General features: G+C 35.5%; 1 long non-coding RNA gene across 1 annotated transcript in view; it reads right to left on the reverse strand.

Moving 5' to 3' along the window:
- The window catches only part of LOC309864287, an 83588-nt gene extending 66786 nt beyond the window's left edge, over nt 1-16802 (reverse strand). The window contains exons 1-2 of the long non-coding RNA XR_014311434.1: nt 16728-16802; nt 14448-14723 (exon numbers count right to left, since the gene is read on the reverse strand). This is a non-coding gene — a long non-coding RNA (uncharacterized lncRNA). The remainder of the gene's footprint in view (nt 1-14447; nt 14724-16727) is intronic.
- Nucleotides 16803-18326: the final 1524 nt, after the last annotated feature.

The raw sequence follows: 18326 nt of genomic DNA on the forward strand, positions 1-18326 counted from the left end.
CCACTTGTATTACTGGACTTACCACCAATATTTGGCCCCACTGATAACTCAGTCTGCCTGTGCTCGCTCTCTCTCCCTCTCTCTCTGACAAATAAATAAATTAAAAAAAAAAAAGAATTAAGTAAAACCAAGAGAAGCTTGTGCTTTTTTTAAAATAGATTATTTATTTATTTATTTGGCAGACAGAGATCACAAGTAGGCATAGAAGCAGGCAGAGAAGGGAGAGGAAGCAAGCTCCCTGCTGAGCAGAGAGAGCCTGTTGTGGGGCTCAATCCTAGGAACCTAGGACCACGACCTGAGCCGAAGACAGAGGCTTTAACCCACTGAGCCACCCAGGTACCCCGAGAAGCTTGTGCTTTTAAGTAATTTTGATGCCTAATACTGCTAAAATTGTCACCTTCACATGAATTTCAAATTGCCCCAGGCAAATAGGCATCGACAATTAGAACTTTAAATTTAGAGTTTCCAGTTCAATACTGCAAACTTAACAACTATGTTTTAGGTCCCTAAATCTCATTTAAACAAGAAATCTATTACAGTTCTAAGAATGGCAGGACAATTCATCTTTCATTATTATATCATTAATTCTTTTAAGGGATAAGCAAGAATGGAGGAAGACATAGACCAGAACATACTCATTAGCATGCAGAATGGCAGAAAGTCTCTCAGCTTAGTGACTACTGACAACAGTAATAGGCTGTGAGAAACAGTCAGGTTAAATTAATCAAAAGATGCATTCATAAGACTGAGAATCTCCTACATATTTGCCCCTCCCATATTACAACATGGCAAGCTATTATGTTGCTCTCCATTGTTCCTTGTCTACATGGATATTTCTACTCTATAGTCTAAAAAAGCAGTAAGTCTGAGAATGAGAAGGGTACCTAGTATGACTATTTGATTCCAAAAGTTTGTTTGTTTGTTTGTTTGTTTGTTTTCCTGTACTAGTATGGACTCCAGAATGTTCATGTATTTCTCATTAAACCTAAAAGTGAGTCTTGCTGTCAGGAAGACCTTCCCACATACTCAGTTCACCCAAGTAGATCTTACAACTGAGGAAAGGTCTGTAGTGGAAACACAATGCCACATAATCTAGCTACCCATCATAATTCTAATCCTAAATTCACCATATGCATAAGAACTACCGGGCACCTAAGGAAAATTAATCGTATAAAGAATCAAGTTGAAGAAAGAGAACTTAAGCCAAAGGAAGCAAAACCTTTAACATATTAAGTATGATTAATAAATCTAGAGTTATACATAATGAAAGATTCAAGAACAAGAAATAGCTCTAGAAAAATAAAAATACAATACAATTCTCAAAAGAACTGAATAAAAGTTTAAAAGGCAAAAGTTAAGCAGAAACAATGAAGGAAAAATAATGAAATATACAAAAATTATGACATTAACATGTTTTCAGAGTTAAGGACTCAACACGACAAATGAAAACACTTCCAATTTGGACATGCGGCTTATGAAATTTTAGAATATCAGAGAAAATAGAAGCTACAAAAACTTTGAGAGGAAAGAAAATCAGCTTATCCTATAAAGGTATGAAAATAAGATGATCCTCAGACTTCATCAGTCATATTAGATCTTAGAGAAAAATAGAGCAAAGATTTCACTGTTCAGAGGAAAACTGATTCTACCTAGAATATGCAAACTAGAAAGTTATCAAATAAAAAGGAAAGGCACTTTCAATTGTTCAAAAATTAACAATTAAATTCCATTTATTTTTCTGTCTAAGGTGAAATAAGAAAATAGAAAAGTGGGAGAAGACTGTCATAAATAATGGAGCTAATTCTCCATAACAAACTTCATAACTATATGAATATGAGAGACAGAATATTGGAGTGATTGAGAGGCTTTAGTTTTCCACTGTCTGCTACACCATTAATTCCATGATCTTTGCCAAGTCATTTCATTTCTGTGTCAGTTTCTTCATTTGTAAAATGAGCCATAATTGGACCAGCATCATAGAGTTTTGTGATAATTAAATGAGTTAATACGTGTGAAATACTTAAGTATGATTATCTCATTAACAACGTGAGCACATAGTATCAGGTTATATACTGGCCATCAAAAATTGAAGGAAATACAGGTAGAATGTTTTTAATTATATAATGGAATATACGGTTGACCCTTAAGCATTGTGGGGGCTAAGGACAAAATCCACATATAACTTTTGACTCCCCCAAAACCTGACTACTAATAGCCTACTGTTCACTGGAAGCCTTACTGATAACATAAGCATTCAAATAACACAAATTTTATATGTTCTAGGTATCATATACTGTATGTTTATAGTATATTAAGCTTTAGAAAAGGAAACATTATTAAAAAATCACAAGGAAGATTCTTTCCATAGTTTGGCTATTGTGGACATTGCTGCTATAAACATTCGGGTGCACGTGCCCCTTTGGATCATTACGTTTTTATCTTTAGGGTAAATACCCAGTAGTGCTATTGCTGGGTCATAGGGCAGTTCTATTTTCAACATTTTGAGAAACCTCCATGCATGGAATACTACGCAGCCATCAAAAGAAATGAAATCTTGCCATTTGCGACAACATGGATGGAACTAGAGCGTATCATGCTTAGTGAAATAAGTCAAGCAGAGAAAGACAACTATCATATGATCTCCCTGATATGAGGAAGTGGTGATGCAACATGGGGGCTTAAGTGGGTAGAAGAAGAATCAATGAAACAAGATGGAATTGGGAGGGAGACAAACCATAAGTGACTCTTAATCTCACAAAACAAACTGAGGGTTGCTGGGGGGAGGGAGGTTGGGAGAAGAGGGTGGGATTATGGACATTGGGGAGGGTATGGGCTTTGGTGAGTGCTGTGAAGTGTGTAAACCTGGCGATTCACAGACCTGTACCCCTGGGGATAAAAATAAATGTTTATAAAAAATAAAAAATTTAAAAAAAATCTCAAGGAAGAGAAAATAAATTTACACTACTGTACTTTACTGAAAGTGATATGAATATAAGTGGACACACATAGTTTAAACTCAGATTGTTCAAGGACCATATTTAAGGGAAATAATAAAAGAAGAAAGCATTAAAACTGGAAGTACATTAAAAACTCAAAAGATTCAATTACACAATGAAAGATATTATGATTTATATATATGTATAATCTTTTCATAAAGTAGAGAATATGTGAATGGGTGGAAATAGGGCTGGGCAAACTCGTGTGCTTGACTTACTAGTATTTATATGTTGAATAAAGAACTTTTATCAAGCTTTGTGCTAAAAAAGTCCAAGTCTAGGCAACTTCTCAGTTCCTCACTGGTAAAATGTGTCTATTGGACACATTGCTGGTAGAAGAGGATGTAAACAGAAGAATGAGCTTCCTTCCTGGTTATAGCAGGCTCTGGCTTCACCCTACTCTATCTGCTAACACAACTGTCTAGGAGAAAGAAGTTTCTGAGTATAGTATGAGTCACTTCGTGCTAAGGAGTTTGAGTTGTGTCAAGCTGCAGTACCAGATTATGAGCTTGCTGCTGTAGGAGCTGCCACAGAATCAGAAAACCAAAGTTTATAGACCTGGCTCTCCCCAGTCTCCATAGAGGCAATGTAGCAAAGAATGGGAAGTCTCCCCATTGTCAAAAGTTTAACGCAGAAAATAAGATTTTAAAAAATCATGATATATTGAGTATTGTGTTTTCATTGCTTAGACACTGAACAGAAAATTTATATCTTCATGAATAAATATAGTGTTATCAACATTGAATATATTAAAGTGGTATAGAAGAACAAATTGGACAGATTAAAAGACTAAGGAAGATTTGAGAAACAAGTAAAAATAGAAGTTTCTTTTTACAAAATAGGTTAATAACATAAATGTTGAATTTTGGTGTATCAAGAAATATTATTAAATCAACTAATAGATGATTTAATAATTAAAAAAAAGCAAGTCAAAAAATTGAAAAAGAGCATAAGAGGGATAGGATGAGTTAAACTCCTCTTCTTGAGAAGAAGAAAGTCATCAGACACTGTCAAAGTTGATTAATCAAACTATGGTCATATAAACACATTATTTGGAACTAGGAAGACAACTACCAGAAACATCAAAAATAAAATTTAACCTGATTGCTTGTGGAGAGAGGGAAAATGGGGAAAAAAGAGGGATATGTGTGTGTGTGTGCACGCGCACACGTGTGTGTGTGACAGAGGGGAGAAGGAGAATAAGAAGGAATGAGGCAGTCCTAATTACAGCCAATTGGAATTAACATTTCTGTTAAGAATCAGCATTGTTTTGTTGTTTACTCAGGTATATCAAGCCAACTATACAACAGAGACTAGAACCCAAATTACTTGACCACCTTCACCTTATAAAACTTTAAGAAAAAAGAATTAACAGTGAAGATAGAACATTAAGTATCCAAAGTGTTATTGTTTAAAGAACTTTGTTGCTACCTTAGAAATCCATGGATATGCACAAAACAATCATTGTTAGCCAACAAACTGAATTAATATTATGGGTTGAATCATCAAGAAACAACCCACACTCAAGAAGTGTATTTATAGCACACAATACTTATTTATTTATTTTCTGATTAAAAGAATAAACCATTAGATTCAAATCCTCAAGATGGTCTTGAGGTCAAATTGCTAGTTACTGAGCTGTGCTGAATAGTTTCTTCAGCCACAGTTAATAAACTACTTGAGGCATGCTGGCTGAAATGAGCCACACAATGGTGAAATGAAGATAGAAAAAGACACTTTTGAACAAGATTTGGGGGACTCTGCTAATGCACTAAATGACATTATGCAGTCTCTTGATGAGACCATTTCAACATTTCCTAATTTCCATCACAATTTAACAGTTACAGCAGACCTAGTTTCCTTGAAATTTGTTGTGAGGTTAGTAATGAATTAATTCTACCTGAACTAGATAGAGGAATAAAGAACTCATTTTGATTTAAAATAGCCGCAAATCCTATTATGTCTATCAACATTTTTGTCTGCCCAAGAAATCCTTGTGAACTATTTCCACTACCACCCTACGCCCATAGGATTAAAATTAATGTCAAAGAACAAAATTATCTCTCAACACACCAATCGAAAGTATAATATATAAAATATATAATACATGATTACTACATACATATATATCCTTGGAAAATTTTTTTAAATCATCAGTCTCTCTGGTGAATATCTGATACTGTATAATACTCATAAGTGTTATATCTACTGTTTTATTAATATTTTAATTTATTCCCATACCATTTGTACTAGAGTAGTTGTAACTTTAACAGTGCACTAAAAATATCCAATGTTACAACTGCAGCTAAAACAAAATATTATTTCACTAACATAGTACTTTATTTTTATTTAAAAAAAATCTTTAATAGTAACTACTGAAATACATGTAGTAACTCTTTAAATTTTCTGTCTAAAATTTTCCCAGGACCCTGAGATCATGACGTGAGCCGAAATCAAGATAATTTTTAAAAATCAGAGAAATGTAACATGAAGTTTACCTATAGGAAGTCGCCATATGGTGCAAACCATTCCATAAAGTCCTCTTACATGTGTTCTTCAGTCTGCATAGTTATTCTACTTAATACTTCTTAAAATTAGATCATAGCACCTATATAATTCTGTTACTGCAAACTTACTCGTCAAACATTGTGAGAAATCGCTAGCAGTTTGAAATTAAACAGTTGTATTTGAACACCACCTTAATATAATCCATTTTCAAATAACTAAGGACATCCTATAATGTTAAATGTATTATTATTAATACAGATTCAATAATTATATTTCCATGTGCTTTATATCTTATCAATTTTGCAGTGAGAAGTTTTATCGATAACTCCATGACTGGCACAAAGATTGGTGAATCATGACCTACGTATAGTTCAAACTCTCCACTTTTTAACTGACCCAACATAATTTTAAATAACTGTGTTTTTAATGTGCTTTATTATGACTTATTCAGCTTGAAATTCTACAATTGAGGTATTCTCTCATGAGTTCATTCTAACTCCTGGGAAAGAGTACTAGGGAAACAGAATAAAAAAACACAGTAGAAGGATAAATGAAGAGTCAGAATCAAAGTTATTGTAATGCATTCATCTTGTTCCCCAGAGTATCTACAAACATGCCAAATTTGGGACAGTAAAGCATGCCAGCTCACCTAATTCAGCTTGTTTATCAAATAAATCTTGATATAATGTTTTAGGCTAGTACATGTCTTCTATTTTTAATTGTCATAAAACATATATAATATATTTATCATTTTAACTATTTGTAAATATACAATTCAGACATTAAATACATTCACAATGTTGTATAACTGCCACACATTCTATAACCCACATTTTTCATCATCTCCAACCAAAATTCTGAACTCACCAAACACTAACTCCATTTTTTCCTTCCCCCATCCTTGGTAACCTCCATTCTTTTATTTTGTATCTATAAATGTGCCTATTCTGGATACTTCATATAAGTGCAGTCACATAATATATGCTCTTCTATGTCAGGCTTATTACACTAAATGTAATATTTTAAAGGTCCATTCATGTATCATGAAGCAAAATTTAATTCCTTTCTATGTGTGAATACAATTTAATTGAATGTATAATAATTACATTTTTTAAAAAAGATCCCAGGACCCTGAGATCATGATGTGAGCCGAAATCAAGAGTCACACACTTAACTGAATGAGCCACCTAGGTGCCTTAACAATTACATTTTTAAAGTAAATTTAAAAAGACAAACATGGCATATATAACAAAAAAATTCAATACTTTTATACTATATTTTGGGTGGCCAAGTGAATTATTATTCTTTTTTTCTGAGAGTAAAAGGAATAACTAATAACAATTAAGCCAGGACAACAGGCTTATACTAGGATTCTCTAAGGCAAACAAGAAAATTGGTCATCCTAGGTATCAAGGAACTCATTGCAGCAAGCAGCAGAATATGGATAGTTACCTATGGCAATCAAAGTATTTTCTTCATGAAGAACTAGATATGGAATTGCTTTCTGGGATTCCTTGATTTTGATGTATTAAAGGTTTTTAAAATAAAACAAAATTAAAATGGCAAAGAGTATCTTTAAAGATAACTCCATTTTCCAAACAAACTGGCCTTGTAGGTTCCTAAGAATTGGTGGGAACCAGAAAACCTTCATTAGCTGGTTAGAGTACTGCAGAAATCGCCATAATTTTACCTGAACACGGCAGACTCAAGTCATTTTGAAAACCTAATTTCATCTTGTGCTATGGTTACAGAACAAAGAGCCTCTTAAAATCAGTAAATATTCTTCACTCTTCCTCCACTTCCATTTTTACCTAAGTCATTTCAATTCTTTTATCTATCTTTCAAAATTTTACTCATCATGTCACTTTTCACCAGGAGCCTTCCCTGAATATCACGGCAGATTGTCTACTTCAACTAGAGTACTTCGTTTTCCAATCTTATGATTGAATCTTATGATTATATATACTTTTAATACATATATTTGGAGCTTGAGATGATTGGTATCTTCCGTATTTTCCATCATCTAATCTATTGTACCTTCTAAAATAGAGTTTCAGGGCCTCTGGGTGGCTCAGTGGGTTAAGCCGCTGCCTTCAGCTCAGGTCATGATCTCAGGGTCCTGGGATCAAGCCCCGCATTGAGTTCTCTGCTCAGTGTGGAGCCTACTTCTCTCTCTGCCTCTGCCTGCCCCTCTGCCTGCTTGTGAACTCTGTTTCTCTCTCTGTCTAATAAATAAATAAATAAAATCTTAAAAAAAATAATAAAATAGAGTTTCACAAATGTATAAAAGTAAAATAATGGGTTAAGTTCCGCCCACAAAATAAATAGCTCTTTCTTGAGACACATAGGACACCTAATGCTCTCCTGGCCAATTATCTTCCAAAATTTCAAGTTCATATGGGGTCTAAAAACAATAGAAAAGGTTGCTGAAGTTGGGAAATATTTTTCAGAGTATCACAATAACTTTTATCTGCTGCAGATACCTAAAACAATCAAGGGCATGCTAGAGTTTGTCATAGTAATAGCATTGCATCAGGGAAAAATATTATCTTAAGAAAATGATTTTGACTGAAGGACTAGAAGCATAAAACTTCAGAATTTGAGTCAACCATAAAATTCATCCTTTTTAGAAAGCTACCTTCTCCAATATTCTTATAATGTACTAATTTACTGGACAATATACTAGAGAGATGATTGTTCTAATTCACCTTAATACCTCCATTAATGGGAACTCATTACCAGTTGAAAAAGCCTCTTCAATTTAGTGTTAATGTGTTCTCAGGGCTAATTTAGAAAACTTCAGTTTCATATATATTTTGTGTGTGAAATATTACTCTATTCCTCAATATTCTTTAAGATTTCATGCTGTCTAAATGAATCCTATCCCATTCATATAGCTGGACCTATTGTATTGAGATAGGATATAATATAAAATAATGAGAGTCTTGACAGGAAGTTAAAAGCTTAGCTTTTAAGGATGGGATGTAAAGACCTTATGCTATAGCGACAGTGTTAGAAGTGCAGTTGAGAAGTGTAATACTTCTACTTCCTGGAGACCAGATAACCTTTCCCTGAAAAGGGGAGAAATCATAAAGTAAAAAGTAAAAAGAATCTAAGAAATCTAAGAAGTCATAAAATAAAAAGTAAAAATAATCTAGGTACTTCTGTAAGGCCCTGAGAAGCATGGGTACTCCCATGTCTAAGTTTTTGTTAGTGGGGAGGGCTGATAATAGAAACTCCAAAAATTTCAAGTGATCTCCATCCCTCACTCCTGCTCCCAGTAAAGGTTGAAATTTTGCAAAACCTAGAGAGCCCATACAGATCAGTATCCCAAGAAAAAGAACAGTTTTGTAAAGTGTAAAGAATAGATCTGGAGAGACAATAAGAAAATATCTAATAGCAGGATTTATGGAAGGTTTGAAGGCTCACGTGAGGTTTGCAGCCATCAATTCAAAGACAGACCCGTCAGTGAGATTGCATTTTCTTCTCTAACCCCTACAATCAGCAGTCTGGATATATTGCAGAAATAGTTGCAGAATTTAGATTTTGTCAGGTAAGTACAAAAGGTGTGTGTGTGGGGAGGAATATTGGAGTAGAGATTGTATTCATGATACTGATTGTAGTGTTAGATCAGGTTATAAACTGAAAACGGAAAAATGATAGACCTCTCATTCTGCAAACAACACAGGGTTAATAAATTAGAGGAACTATTAGGGTGAAACATTTTAAAATTGGATATAGAATAGGAAAGTAGAAGAGAGTGGCCAGAAATCAGAACATTTGTTATCTGAGATGTCTGAAATTGACACACTTGGTAATTTAAGAGTTGCAGAATGAGCATGATAGTATTTTGCTGAAGAGGTATGTTAATTCAATGATTTCCACAATGAAGGTTCTTTCTCCTATTAAACTACATTAATTTTAAAAGGGAGGGGTGTATATTAGAGGAGAAATTCCTGGTATTATTTTGTCCAGGGGATTTCAAATCCTTGGATAGGTACTGACTTAAAAAAGAAAAAAAAGATCCTCATAGGAGTTTTACTACTGTCAGTCAACTATTTTTATTTTTATTTTTTTTACATACTGATGGTACTGGTTCCATATCATGGAGGCAAAGAAGTCATCAGCACATGAAAGAGTGCAAGGCATATAGTAAGTATTTAATATGTATTTGTTTCATGAGAAAGAGTATTTGAAAGAATTAATATAATTTTAAGAACTAATGAGAAAATAATTATGAAAATGATTATTTATTCAGTTATTCTTTGTGTCATAAATAGATGAGATAGTATATCTGAAAGCTTTTTAGATCTTAAAGTTTCATTATCATTACATTTCTGCAATTTTGATGTATTAATATCCATTTAACAACCATTTATAGAAAAATGCTGTAAAGAAGAAGAAAATTTCTAAAATCCTTAATATGAGACATATATCATATGGGTTCTTTTTTTCTCTTTAAAGATTTTAGTTATTTATTTGACAGACAAAAATCACAAGTAGGCAGAGAGGCAGGCAGAGAGAGAGGAGGAAGCAGGGTCCCCGCTGAGCAGAGAGCCCAAAGTGGGACTCAATCCAGGACCCTGGGATCATGACCTAAGCCGAAGGCAGAGGCTTTAACCCACCTAGCTACCCAGGTGCCCCTCAATCGGGTTCTTAAGTTGGCCTTAACATCCTTCAATTACATAAAGAATGGTTTTGAAAAATATAACCTTGTTTTTGACTGTTGAGTACCACTAATCCAGTGCTGTGTTTACCCATTTTTGTCTTCATATAATAAATGTTGCTAATTTTATTTATTTATTTAATCAATTTTATTTCTTATCTAATTTCATTTCTTTCTACTCTCCTCCTTTTATTTATTCATTTGTTTTCTTGCAGGAGTAAACAAAGTTTGTCTTTAATCCTGTGTTCCTAACACTTAGAGAAGTATTTAACAAATAGTAGTTTCCCACAGAACACTGGTAGGTTTTCTAACATTAACAGGTCTGTAAATCTCTCCTTTTAAGATTTCTTTAAAGGATATCCATAGTTAAATAACAGTACTGTATCAGCCAGTCTAGTCCAGATACAAAAATTTCAACAGACAGTTTAACAGAGTTTTTGGTATAAAGAATTATACACCATGTCTCAGAGAACTAGAAAGACAAAAAGGAGATACTAAAGTATCACAGAAGGAAGCAATTACCACTTTCATGGCTGGGAAACAAAGAGATAAGGTTGGAATAGGTAGCATTTAGAAACCTGGAGGAAGAGTCCTCTGAATGTGGAACTCAGATCTCTGAGGAACAGATGATGTTAAGATGGGGCTATGTATGAGATGCCACAGCAGAAAGTTATACTTTCCCACAGCATTAAAAGACTGAAAAGTGTAATCAGCTACCACAGGAATTGGTTCTTTGTTGCTCTAAGGATAAAGAAGTGCTGTGGTGATGGCCAGAGAAGCAGGAAGCTAACAGAAGTCACACGTTCTTCTTCCTACAACCTTCTTTACCTCTACTGAAAGACTCTAATAAGGAACCATCTATCAAAGGAAAAAATTGGTTTGCAAAATTCCAGCCCCACGTCAAAACACAGTACAAAAGTATCTGTTTGAAGCCAAGAGCCTAAGTTAATAACCAAAATATTTCCTAAGAATATTTAATTTTTATTTTACTTGGGTAATCTTCTAATTAAATTTTAAAATTTTTAAACATGACTTTAAATACTTACTATATTTGAAATTTAATTTGTTAAATGTTTTGAAATTTATATAATTAACTTGTCTTCCACAGTTATTTTTTGTCCCATGACTATTCATTGAATAATTCTTTCATTATATAAAATTCTTTTTATATATCTAGTGAAGGGAGAGAAACAGTGCAGATAGAGATACAGAGATGCTTGGTTGACTTTTTTTTTAAATTCCTGTTCTATTTTCTGATTTCCTCAAATCTTTTAATCTTTCAATTTTTTAAAATATCTATTCAATTATTTTTTTTTATTTTTATTTTATTTATTTATTTGATAGAGAGACATCACAAGGAGGCAAAGAGGCAAGCAGAGAGAGTGAGAGGGAAGCAGGCTCCATGCTGAGCAGAGAGCCCTATGCGGGGCTCCTGGGATCATGACCTAAGTGGAAGGCAGCGGCTTAACCCACTGAGCCACCCAGGTGCCCCTATTCAATTATTTCTTAAAGAGAAAGAGAGGGAGAGTGTGAGCTGGGGAGGAGCACAGGAAGAGAGAGAATCTCAAGCAGACTCCCAGCTGAGAGCAGAGCTAAACACAGGGCTATATCTCACAACCCTGAGATCATGACCTGAGCCAAAACCAAGAGTCAGATGCTCAACTAACTGAGCCACCCAGGTGCCCCAGTTCTTTCAATATTTCTATCTCACTAAACGATACTACTTCCATCCCTAGGCCTGGGTGTCTTCTTTGTCTTCATCTTCTATGCTTTCCTTTCTTGTCTTTCAGGGAATTCTTATCCCCTTTTTAATTTGTTCTCTCATTGCAGCCAGGGTGAATTTTGTTGGTAATAAAAAAAAGGATCACACTTTCTTCTTACTTGAAATGTTACCATGGTCTTCCTTTGCTCTTAAGAGCACATCTTTACCATGTCTAAGTAGGATTAACATCATCTGATATATACCCCCTATCATAGTCTCACCTTTCAATGTACTTCTTTTCACTCACCATACTTTAATTCCACAGGAGTTTTCCCCCATACTGCTGTTTCTGCTCCAACCAGAGTCTTAAAGGTTCCTTTTGCCTTGAAGGGGCTAACCACTCGCACCCACTGCAGGTAGGAGCCTCTTCAAATTATTTTTGATTTTACATATTTTATCTCTTTCTTAGAGTAGTTCCTATGAACTCCTTTACTAGGTTACAGTCTTCTATTATATAATAACTTTATAGGCCATATGACTAATCCTTCTGCCGCTCAATAGTAAGTTCTGTAAAGGCAATGTTTGGCTCATACATTTTATCCATGGGGTATTTGCCATAAACTGATTATTCAATAAATATGTGCACAGTAAATTAACAGAGATAATACCTTCTATTATTAGGTATATAATTCAATTATTTGTTTGCTTCAGTTTCCTTCTAAGAAACATTTATAATGCACACTTTTAAGTTCTGTATATTTTTATTCATTTAACTAGGCATTTTATATTTTATGTTGCCATATGGAACTCTTCAAATTGTATATTCAAATAAGATGAATTTTTAAGGTTTCAACAATGTTTTAATTGAGCTTCTTGGGAGATATTTTTTAAAAAAACAATCAGAAATAAACTCACAATTATGTGGTCAATTAATCTGACAAAAAAGGACAAGAATATGCAATCAGAAAAAGACAGTCCTTCAACAAATGGTGTTGGGAAAACTGGATAGCAACATGCAGAAGAATGAAACTAGACCACCTTTTCAAACCATACACAGAGATAAACTCAAAATAGATTAAAGACCTAAATGTGGGACCTGACACCATAAAAATCCTAAAAGAGAGCACAGACAGTAATTTCCCTGACAGCACAGACAGTAATTTTTCTGACATTGGAAGTAGCAACATTTTTCATATGTCTCCTGAGACAAAGGGAACAAAAGAAAATTAAACTATTGCAAATACATAAGGTAAAATGCTTATGCACAGCAAAAAACAAAAGCAAAAACAAAAACAAAATTCAAAAAAACAGCAACAGCCAAAAAAAATGAAATGAAAAGACAACTCAATGGGAAAAGATATTTGCAAATGACACAAACAATAAAGGGTCAGAATCCAGAATATATAAAGAACTTACACACTTTAACAGACACATACACACAGGCATAGACACACATCCAATTAAAAAATGAGCAGAAGGCATGAATAGACATTTCTCCAAAGACAACATACAGATGGCCAACAGACACATGAAAAGATGCTCAACATATCCCATCTTCATGGAAATGAAAATCAAAACCACAAAGAGATATTACCTCAGACTTGTCAGAATGGCTAAATCAAACATGAGAAACAGTAAGTGTTGGCAAAGGTGTGGAGAAAAGGAACCCTTATGCACTCTTGTAGGAATGCAAACTGTAGGAATGCCACTGTGAAAAAGAGTACGGAGGTTCCTCAAAAAAATTAAAAAATAGAATTACCACATGATCCAGTAATTCCACTAGTGCATATTTACTCAAAGAATATGAAAACACTAATCTGAAAATATATATGCACCCCAATGATTACTGTATTATTTACAGTAGCCAAGATATGGAAGCAGCCCAAGTGTCCATCAACAGATGAATGGGTGAAGAAGATGTGGTATACATACATACAATTGAATATTACCTAGCCATAAAAAAAATGAAATGCTGCCATGTGCAATGACATGGATGGATCTAAAGGATATAATGCTAAGCAAAATAAGCCGGTCAGAAAAAGACAAATACCATATGATTTCACTCATATGTGTAATTTAAGAAACAAAACAAATGAAAAAAGAAAAAGGAAAAGAACCAAAAAAACAAAAACCAGACTCAACTATAGAGAACACATTGATGGTTATCAGAGGAGAGGTCAGGGGAAGGGATATGTGAAATAGGTGAAGGGGATTAAAAGTACACTTAGTGTGATAAACACTGAGTAATGTACAGAATCATAGAATCAGTGTATTGTACACTTGAAACCAATGTAACACTGTACATTAACTATACTGAAAAATATTTTTAAAAGAATCACTTCTGCAAAGGCTAATAAGACTAATGATAATTTTCCTTTCTTTTGATTATCTATCCTTTAGTCTTTCTTGATTATTATCTAAAACATCCACAAAAAAATATGTAATGATAGGAGCATAACATCATTCTTACAAAATCCTTTGGGAAAATATTTTGGGGTTAAAATAAGAGAAAGAGTAAGTTACACTAATAAGTAGTAGAAATAATGGAACTGTCCAATTTCTACTTTACACTTACCTTGTTAAAAATACTGTCCACGCTTGGTATGTTGTCATTCTACTTCCAAGACAATGCTATATTTTTTCTCCTTTGAATCCCTTTAAAAAGTTTCCCATATTCTTTTGTGTGTAATAATATGCAGTTTGATTTATTGTTTATCCTATGTTGCCAGAAGTTCCAATAAAGCCCAGAGGATACCAGACAAGGTTGGTCTGATTTAAATCCTTGCTTCATTTCTTACCAGCTTTGTGACCTAGGATAGTCATCTGAGTTCACTGTGACTCATTTCCTTCTCTGTAAAGTGGTATGAGAATAAGATGAGTTAGGATATGTAAAACATTAAAAGATCTTGAAGATTTACAGAGCTATTATTTAGGAGCCTATGATTACATAATCACAAACAAAATTATAGAATGTTGGATAGAAAATTATGTGATACAGGAAAATCATTTTTATCATTTAAAACTGAAAATGTATCTTTTTTTAAGTTATTCAATCAATAGCACTTTAAAATAGCTTAAAGGATTATGAGCTAAAAATACATATCAAAAGCATTTATTTTAGTGAAATTTCTATGTTATCAAAAGCCACTTATAGGTCAAGAAACATTGAGAATGGTTCTGATTTACTTTTAGCAGCTAAAGGACAGGAAGAACACTTAAAATTAATGAAGTGAGAATTTTGAGAATAAGTTTGAAAGATGTGTCCCTTTAATTTCAATAAAAGACTAGCCACAGAAGAGAAAAGGTGGAAAAATCAAAAGGTAATATTTGAGAGGTGCCATCCGAGAAATAGCTCATCCTTCAGGACAATTTGTAAATATGTGTAATATCCTCAAATCCAATCAAGATGACTAGAGTATATTTGCAAGGGAAAAAGCAATCATCAAACTTAGAAAAAGTTATAACTTAATCACTATTTGTTATCCCTCATGAAACCTTCTGCTTAGAATTTAGTCTAATGCACATTTATACCAGGCTTGGGATTCCAAGATGATGAACATCAGTGTTCCACTCCCTCAAAAAGCAATGGCATAATCCTCATAGTGAATATATTAAAGTGCCTGTTTGTCTTAAATCTAAGTCTCCTGTGTGTTTATCATTGAAAATCAGTCCATGAGTCTGACTGATTAAAATATATAATTGATTTAATATTAGAAGAATCAAGCAAAATCTCTTATCTTATGATTTTAAGTTTAACCTAAGATAAATCATTGGGCTTGTAAAATATTAAATCAACATTAAATATTATGTATATTTGTTATAAGGATATGCTTTTAAAATCAGGTTTACAGGGACACCTGGGTGGCTCTATTGGTTAAGGGTCTACCTTTGGGTTAGGTCATGATCATAGGGTCCTGGGATTAAGTCCCTTGCTCAGCAGGAAGCCTGCTTCTCCCTCTGCCCCTCCCCCTGGCTTGTGCACTCTCTCTCTTCTCTCTGACAAATAAAATCTAAAAAAAAAAAAAAAAAAAAAAAAAATCAGATTTACATAAACCACACATTATATTGAAATGTGTCTCACTCTTATATCAATAAGCAAAGTCTGCTAATAAGGGAACATCCTCTTATAATGAGTCTCAGAAGTCAATTTCTGAGAATTTAGGGCTATAATAATATTGATGAGGGTCTGGGTGAATTATGGATAGCATAAAAGATGTTATCTAAGAGATACATGAGCAGCAGAGTTTTGAAAAAGGAGTGGGATTCGAAATTTTAAAAATATACATCTGCTGTCTTCCCCACTCTCCTGTAAAAAGACATTACCGACAAATGTGGTGTGATTCATGATAGAAAAAGGTTTTTAGTTAAAAGATATCTAAAATCATAAGGGACATTCTAAATCCTTAAAAATGATAGCTATGTAGCTAAAACAGTTGAAAATTTGGAAGATTTGAACAACATAATCTATGAATTGTTCTAATAGATAATCAGTAACACTGCTCTGCTCCCCAAAAGCTGAACATACACATTTGCTTTCCTTTTCCAAAAAAAAAATAAATAAATAAATAAAAATTTTTTAAAAGATTATTTATTTATTTGACAGACAGACAGACAGACAGTAGGCAGAGAGGCAGGCAGAGAGAGAAAAGAAAGCAGGTTCCCGGCTCAGTAAAGAGCCTGATGCGGGGCTCAATCGCAGGACCCTGGGAGGCTTTAACACACTGAGCCACCCTGGCACCCGGGAAACTTTAAAAAATAAGCATATTTAATGTCTATGGCATGATATTTTGTTACACATACACATAATGAAATGATTACTACAGTCAAGCTAATTGTACCATAACCATCTCCTCACATAGTTAGCATTTTCCTCCGGAGATGAGGTGTGCCTCAGTTTCTTGAGACAGGCAAGGTAGAAGCCAGTCCTTCCAGGAGCAGCTGGAAATGTCGTCCTAGATGTGCGGTCCACTTCCTTCTCTCCTCAAGGAGAACCTGGGAGCTGGAGTGCCCACCCACTCTGCCCTGAGCTGGGGGACGGAGGGTGGCAAATGCCTGCACTCTTGCCGTGCCTTTTCTGATGGTTGTTTTGCTGTCACTCTCAGGGGACAAGCAAATGGCAGGCCTCCTCAGCTCTCGGAGATAGGTGGTTAGCTGGAGGCTTAGCTCCGTCGTTGGGGTAAGAGGGCCGGAGGGGTGCTGCAGTGAGTGCCCACAGCCGTTTCCGGTTACCGGGAGACTGGGGGTCACCTGCCGGAGACAAGCCAGTTAGGAGCCAGACCTCCGGAGAAAAGTCAGAGAAGACGAGGCCCTGGATGTGCAGTCTAACCCCTTTCAAGGAGAAGGTGGGAGGTGGGCATTATTATAGGAGCGGGATAGGCCCAGACTCGCAGGAGAGCCTGCAGCCCTTTAAAGCTTCTGCTTTGTTCACCGGAGATGCGAAGGAGCGGCAAATGCCAGGCCTCAGGAGTTCCCAGACACAGGAGACCGTCAGGCCGCTGCAGGGACCGGAGGTTTCGGGAAGTATAGGCCGGATCCTTCCGGGAAGAAGCGAGAGGTGGGCGTTCCCTTGTTTTCCTCAGAAGAGCAAGGGGACAGCGGGCGGGAGGTACGCCGGAAGTGCCCGTGAGCCTCTCTTACCTCACGTGTCAGTGGCTCGCACCGCGTCCCCCTGAAAAACAGCGGTGCGTGATGATATTACTGAGTTCAAGGTCTCACCAGGCGGAAACTGGCCAAGCCCGCTGAGGACCCTGCCAGCCGCCAAAGGTAGGAGAGTTAGAAGCTGGACCCTATAGCCCCAGTCGGAAGAGCGGCAAATTAGATCCCAAAGCCTGGTCTAGACGCTTCCAGGAGAAGCTGGGAGCTGAGCTCTATGGCAGAGGCTCACTCCGCACAGAGCGGAGCGGACTAGCGGCTGGAGGCGCTCTTGCGCCGGTTTAAAGTGGACTCTTGGTTCTCTGTGGTCCCAGAGGGTCAACGAATCTCTGTCAACTCCCAGAAATACATGCGTTAGGGGCCAGCTCTCGGGTGGCCAGAGTAAAGGTTGGTGCCTTGGTTGCGTCGTCTAAACTTTTCTTCACTCTTCAGGAAAAAGGTGGGAGTGGATTCCTTTTGGATTGTATGGTGCTGTGCCAGGGGTGGTGTGTAGGATGAGAGTGTGTTTCAGCTCTTCCTCCGTGTTCCATTGTGTGTATTTTCACAGCCACTGGGTGTATAGGAGATTCTCAGCCAGTTTCTGGATTTTTTCACAGAGCCATCCGACATGTGTAGCCACTTATTACTTGCATCCCTCTTTGGGAGGAGGAAGAAATCAGGAACGTTCTAGTTCACCATCTTGTTAATGTGAATCCCCCCATTCTTTTCAGAGATTAATGCAACATTTACAAAAAAAAAAAAAAAAATGGTGTTTCCAGGTTGTAAAGAAAGTGCCATCAAATTATAAAATATCAGCTCCACA

The sequence above is a fragment of the Mustela nivalis genome (assembly GCF_964662115.1).
Source record: "Mustela nivalis genome assembly, chromosome: 5".
In the NCBI taxonomy this organism is placed as follows: Eukaryota; Metazoa; Chordata; class Mammalia; order Carnivora; family Mustelidae; genus Mustela; species Mustela nivalis.